Consider the following 6,751-nt stretch of genomic DNA (forward strand, 5'->3'; position numbering starts at 1 on the left):
TCTCTTTTATAGTCTTAAGTCCAAAGTATACTATGCAATTTTCATCATCAGAAGTGTCTCCGGATGTCCTGTGTACAACAGCACAGACACGAGACGAGTCAAGAAGGTGGTCCTGCGCATGTGTTGAGCTCATTCATATGGCCTTATCCACGGTTGAGTATACTTTGATAGTGAGACAGAACTGCACGAGGAAAGTAAAGTATACCTGGGCCTTTAGGCAGAGTTAATATGTAACTGTGAAACGCTTGAGAATTCATTCATAAGTCCACTGGAATAGTAGAAGGTCTTCCTGACTCAAATGTGAAAGTTCTGAAAAGCAAATAACAAAGACGGTACACTTGTAAATATCCTGAAGAAACCTGTCCACTGAGAGTCAGGTGAACCTGAATCCTGCCCAATTATATGAGACTTCCTGAAAAACCAATTACGGAGAAATAAGAAATAAGAAATAGAGGTAACTGTGAATCCCTGAGAATTCATTTAGAAATCCCTGGAATAGTGGAAGGAGCAAGTCCACCACATTTCATAATTTTTCTAATCAAACTGACCTGATTCAACTCATTAGGAGCTTGTAACTCTAAGACCCAAAATGGACAGATTAGACAAGGGAACAGGGTTGGAAAACACTGGGGTATTTAATCTTCCAAGCACATCCAAAATCTGCAGAGTAAACACTGGAATCAGATCCATTGTCTTCTCTTACATTCGTCAGTAGAGGTGGCAGAGAGAATTAAAAGGACTGAAGTGCTTCTTCATTTTAGATTCAATGAGTGCTTCTACTGCTTGTTCCAAGCCTCTCACAGCATTGTCTGGATCTGAGAGTTTTGTGAGGAGCAGGTGAAAATGGTACTTTCAGGAAGATGAGCGATGTCTTTTTCAGTGGGTTTTGGTTGTGGGGTTTGTCACACTATCTGTGGACTTGTGGCAGCCACAGGTGTGCATATGGGATTGTGAGTTTCCGGGTGGCCCACTTTAGCACGTTTTGTGGAGGATGGGCAAGAAAAGTGAACTGTTATGAATAACTTACTTTATAAAGAATGTCCTCCTGTAGTTGGGTCTGCAGTATTCCAGACAGTTCACAGTGGCTGCATATGGCATACAAAATGGCAAGCACTTCCAAAATTCCATGCTTTGAGAACGTCGATCATTTATCTAAGTTGTTCCTTTTAAAAAAAAGTTTTTAAAATTTTTAACAGTCCTGCTTTCCTTTTAAGCCCAAAGCATACTTAAATTTACTGTACAGTATACACACCACTCAATGTTTGTAACCAGGTCACACATGCACATTGTTTTGACTGTACACAAATGCTAGCATATGCATACAAAAACTAAGTATACTTTGGGCTTTAGACAGTTTGCGTTCACGGTGTCTGGTCTGTGTTTCCCTGGGTGTCCACTAGTGGTCACACTTCCCCATAGTCACACCACTGCAGCCACTACATTTCCCACAAGCCTTTGTCCCATTCATCACTGTTAATTGCACACCTGTTAATTGCACTCTGCTGTCTCCACCTTCATTGCACCTGTCCATATAAACCAGCCTGTCTCTCTCTGTTTCATGGAGTCCTAGTTTTCTGTCACCCGGCTTTATCGTGTTCCTTTAGCCCCTTTCACACAGCCATTCCGGCAAATACAGGGGTAAAGTGTTCCTGCAATTGGTCCCTGGTCGCTAGATTTGGCACTTTCACACTGCCAGTGATGACCCGGTATATGTGCATGCTTTCACACTCAACCCTTGAAGATCCCGTAACGACACGTGACATCAGCGCGTGACGTGTAATGTATGAGTCGACAACGCTAGGCACATTATACTTTAACTGAAGCAAGCAAACGGTCTCGGCGTCAGCGCAGAAAGTGAGTAACTAACTGATCTCTGCTTCATTACAGTTTGCACATATGTTTTTGTCGCGAAAACTTCAAAACAGCCGGTAAAAGAGTCGCACGATAACGCGCGTCATCACTTCGACACGGAATTAGATGTGGCTTTTGTTCACACTGCGCTTGTCCCGGGTCGAACCCCCCAATGTTACTAGGTCCCCGACCCCGGTTCAATTCGGTAATCAATTCCGGGACGTGGTTGCTTTCACACAGAAGGCGACCCGGCAATTTTTTCCGGAAATATTGCGGGTCCGACGTGCAGTGTGAAAGGGGCTTTTGTGTTTTTTCATGTATCTTGTTTTTGGACTGCTTTCCTTGTTATTGACCTCTAGCCTGTTTTTGGATTTAGATTTTGGATTACCCCGGAAAAAAACACTGCAATTGGATTTCTCTTTTCCTGTGTGCATTGTTTACAGAAGGACTCCATCATGCCCAGATCCAGCAGTGTGGGATTTCGTATCCGTTCCCCAGCCAGCATGGAGGAGCGGAGGGGAGGGGGGAGGGCGGTTCCGAAACATAATCAGCCTCCATGGCAGTAGGAATGGGGTACAATGATGGACCCTTAAAGCCCTTTTTAACGCCTGCCTGGATAACCCTGTGCCTGAGTGGGAGATGAAGGAGCTGGAGATCCTGGATTTTTGGGGGTTCACTATGTACTTACAACATCGGTCTCAGTGGGATACTCCAGCCACACCGGTCTCTCCAGGTGTGATGGCAGACTCTAGACCTGTGTCTCCAGACAGGAGCACCGCCAGCCCAGCGCCACTGCACAAGATGGCCGCCAGCCCAGCGCCACAACACCAGGTCACCGCCAGGTAAAAGCCACTGTGCAAGATGGCTGCCAGCCCAGCTCCACTGCACAAGGTGGCTGCCGGCCCAGTGCCACTGCACAAGGTGGCCGGCCCAGCGCCACAGCACAAGGTGGTCACCGGCCCAGCACCACAGCACAAGATGGCTGCCAGCCCAGCGCCACTGCAAAAGATGGCAGCCACAGGTGACCATCCAGAGTTAAGTCAGGTCCCAACTGACCAGGTCCCCGTGGTCCCTCCAGATTCGAGTCCGGTCCCCGTGGTCCCTCCAGAGTCAAGTCCGGTCCCCGTGGTCCCTCCAGAGTCGAGTCAGGTCAAGTCACCATGGTCCCTCCAGAGTCAGGTCAAGTCACCATTAACACTCATGAGTCAAGCAAGACCACAGTTAGACCTCATGAGTCAAGTCAAGCCAAGCCAATGATCTTCATGGGCAAGGTCAAATCACCAGTGTTCCTCATGGGCAAAGTCAAGTCACCTGTGTTCCTCGTGGGCAAGGTCAAGTCACCAGTATTCCTCATGGGCAAGGTCAAGTCACCAGTGTTCCTCATGGGCAAGGTCAAGTCACTGTTGATCTTCATGGGGCAAGGTCAAGTCACTGTTGATCTTCATGAGTCAAGGCATGTCACCGTTGACCTTTATGAGTCAAGGCAAGTCACTGTTGATCTTCATGAGTCAAGGCAAGTCACCGTTGATCTTCCTGAGTCAAGTCACCATTGATCTACCTGAGTAAAGTCACCGTTGATCTTCCTGAGTCAAGTCATCAGTGATCTTCCTGAATGAAGTCAAGCCATAATTGATCTTCCTGAGACCAGTCAATCACCACAGATCTACCAGAGCATATTCACGTCTCTGCTGAACTACCAGAGCCTCTTCACGTCTTTGCTGAACTACCAGAGCCTCTTCACGTCTCTGCTGAATTACCAGAGCCTCTTCACGTCTCTGCTGAACTACCAGAGCCTCTTCACGTCTCTGCTGAACTACCAGAGCCTCTACACGTCTCTGCTGTACTACCAGAGCCTCTTCACATCTCAGCCGAACTTCCTGAGCGCTCGTCCTATCCTGTCATGGCCATGGAGGCCATGCAGGAACTCACCGCCTGCCCTGTCATGGCCATGGAGACCATCTTCCATCTCATCAGGGCCAAGGAGGCCACCCTTAACCTGTTCATGTTCTCTATTTCAGGCTTACCTTACCGGCTGTGGTGGTCCTCTACGCCGCCCTGGTGGGCTTCTGTCTAGACCGTACGGCTGTGGTGGTCTTCTGCGCCACCCTGGTGGGCTTCTGTCTTGTCTGCTCGGCTGTGGGGGTTCTCTGTGCCACCTGGGTGAGCTTCCATCTCGACCACATGGAGGTGGTGGTCCTCTGCGCCACTCTGGTGGGCATCTGTCTCGTCTGCTCAGCTGTGGTGGCCCTCTGCACCACACTGGTGGGCCTCTGTCTCAACCGCAAGGTGGTGGTGGTTCTCTGCACCGCCCTGGTGGGCGTCACTCCTGTCTGCTCGGCTGTGGTTGGCTCCAGTTATCACCTGCTCCACCCTGGATTCCTGCCTTATCGGCTCTGCTCTGGGCCCCTGAACTTTCCATTCCCTCCTGGCCTCTTTGTTTTGTTGTTTTTTTTTTACTTCCTGTCTCTGTTTCCCTCTATGGACCTGGCTCTCCATCCCCACCCCTGGTCCTCCACCAGTTCACCTCCATCCTGGTCTCTGTGTTCCTTAGTTTGTTCTTGTGTTCAGTGGAGCATCTGGTAGCTGTTCCTTGTGGGGGGGGGGGGGGGGGGGTAATGTCACAGTGTCTGGTCTGTGTTTACATGGGTGTCCACTAGTGGTCTCACTTCCCCATAGTCACCCCACTGCAGGCATTACATTTCCCACAAGCCTTTGTCCCATTCATCACTGTTAATTGCACACCTGTTAATTGCACTCAGCTGTCTCCACCTTCATCCATTGCACCTGTCCATATAAACCAGCCTGTCTCTATCTGTTTCATGGAGTCCTTGTTTTCCGTCACCCGGCTTTCTCGTGTTCCCTTGTGGTTTTCATGCTTCTTGTTTTTGGACTGCTTTACTTGTTATTGACCTCTAGTCTGTTTTTGGATTTTAATTTTGGATTACCCCATTAAAACACTGCAATTGGATCTCTCATTTCCTGTGTGCATTTGTTACAGTTATCATAATTATGAGTTTCCTAGTTAGAAATTGGACACTGAATTACCTCTCAAGTCGTGTTTATGAAAAAATATGGAAAACTGGGAATAATTTTGACCTATTCCAGTTTGTCTAGGCCATAACATTTAAACACAGTGAAGGAAAGTTATGGTACAATTATATTTATTTACATATATAAATAACCTTTTGATGCATATTGCATGCATTTAGTTCAGAGAAAAGAAGGTTTTTCTTTCTTTCTTTTTTTTTTTTTTTTGCCCAGCAAGCTGACTATCATGAATCACTGTATATGTTGCTGGCTATACAGTATAGTGAATGTTAAGCATGGGTAATGTTTATCTCGTCAACAAATGGGGCACTACATTTAATTTAAAATCCATCAGAAATGTGCAAATTTTGACTGTAAAAAGACTTCCTCATAAAATTGACAAGAAAGAACTTGGTGTCTTTCATGGTTCCTATCTGTTCAAAGCACGTGAATGCAACAAATTCTTAAAGGGACAGTTCACCCAAAAATGAAAAAATCCTAGGTATATATGTCTTCTTTACAAGACGAATACAATCAGAGTTATATAAAAAAAATGACCTGGCTCTTCCAAGCTTTATCATGGCAGTGAATGGATTTTATTCTATAATCTAATAGAAGTCCAATAAACTAACTGTCATATGTATGTTCACGAGAGAGTGGCATTCCAGCGGATGGTGTACACTGTAAAAAAAATTTAACTGTAAAAAACTGTAATAGATCTAACCAGCCAATTAATGTCATTTTACAGTAAAATGCTGTTAATTGCAGTATTTAGAAGTGAAAAAGAACAAATTTTACAGTCAAAAACTGTAAACTGATATATTCATAGTACTCCTTGCATGACACTCCATATTTTAAAGTATTTTGTTTAAATAATCATGTTTTTGATTCGTTTTTGTTATCAGTTATGTACAGTGATGTACGTGTTTTAAATGTCATGTGCATTACCATGATGGTGTTTCGTGTTTGCATGAATGAATGTGCACCTTCTATATATTAGTATATACTTCTGCTTGTAGCGAAGTTACTTGTGATGAGCTTTGATTCTTCATGTGGCTTTCTCTTTTACCATCTGCATTATTATGGTGGTTATCAGTATGTATAAGGAACAAAACAGATTTTAATGGCAGTGTGCGTTGTTGAATTGACTGGTTTACATAAACATTTTCTTGTTTGTAAATTACAGTTTTATACTGTAAAATGTACAGTTTTGGCCGCAAATGTGTTTACAGTTTTTCTGTATTTTTTGCTAAATTCTGGCTACCACAGCTGCCAAAACTATTTTGTAAAAACAACTGAATTGTTTTTACAGTGTAGGTGTAGCATAAGCTATGGTGAGAAGTGATAAATGAAGAAGTGCAGAAGAGAGGGCAAAAAAAAAAATACAGGCAATGAACTAGAAGTACAATTCTAATACGCTATAATACGCTATGCCTACATCCGACCTACGTCATCCACTGGAATGTGACTCTCTCATCACTTTTATGATGGATGGATGAATTTTATTGGACTTCTTTTGGACTATTGAAAAATAACAGCCATTCACTGCCATAATAAAGCTTCAAAGCATTATAAGATCCGGGGCATTTTTTTATTTAACTCTGATTGTATTCGTCTGAAAGAAGAAATTCATATACACCTAGGGTTGAGTGTAAGTAAATCATGGGGTATTTTTCATTTTCGGGTGAACTATCTCTTTAAGAAATGAGAAGTAGGAAATTTCGCATAGCAACGCAAAGGCAGCATAAAACTGCTGCTACAGCTCTATATACATTCACACAGACATCTTCACTTGTTTATTGGCTGATTACCAAGATATGGTTGACAGAACGTGTCCTTAAGATTACATGTTTGGCACTTTTTTAACTGGTTG

Source organism: Carassius gibelio, chromosome A25, assembly GCF_023724105.1.
Source record: "Carassius gibelio isolate Cgi1373 ecotype wild population from Czech Republic chromosome A25, carGib1.2-hapl.c, whole genome shotgun sequence".
In the NCBI taxonomy this organism is placed as follows: domain Eukaryota; kingdom Metazoa; phylum Chordata; class Actinopteri; order Cypriniformes; family Cyprinidae; genus Carassius; species Carassius gibelio.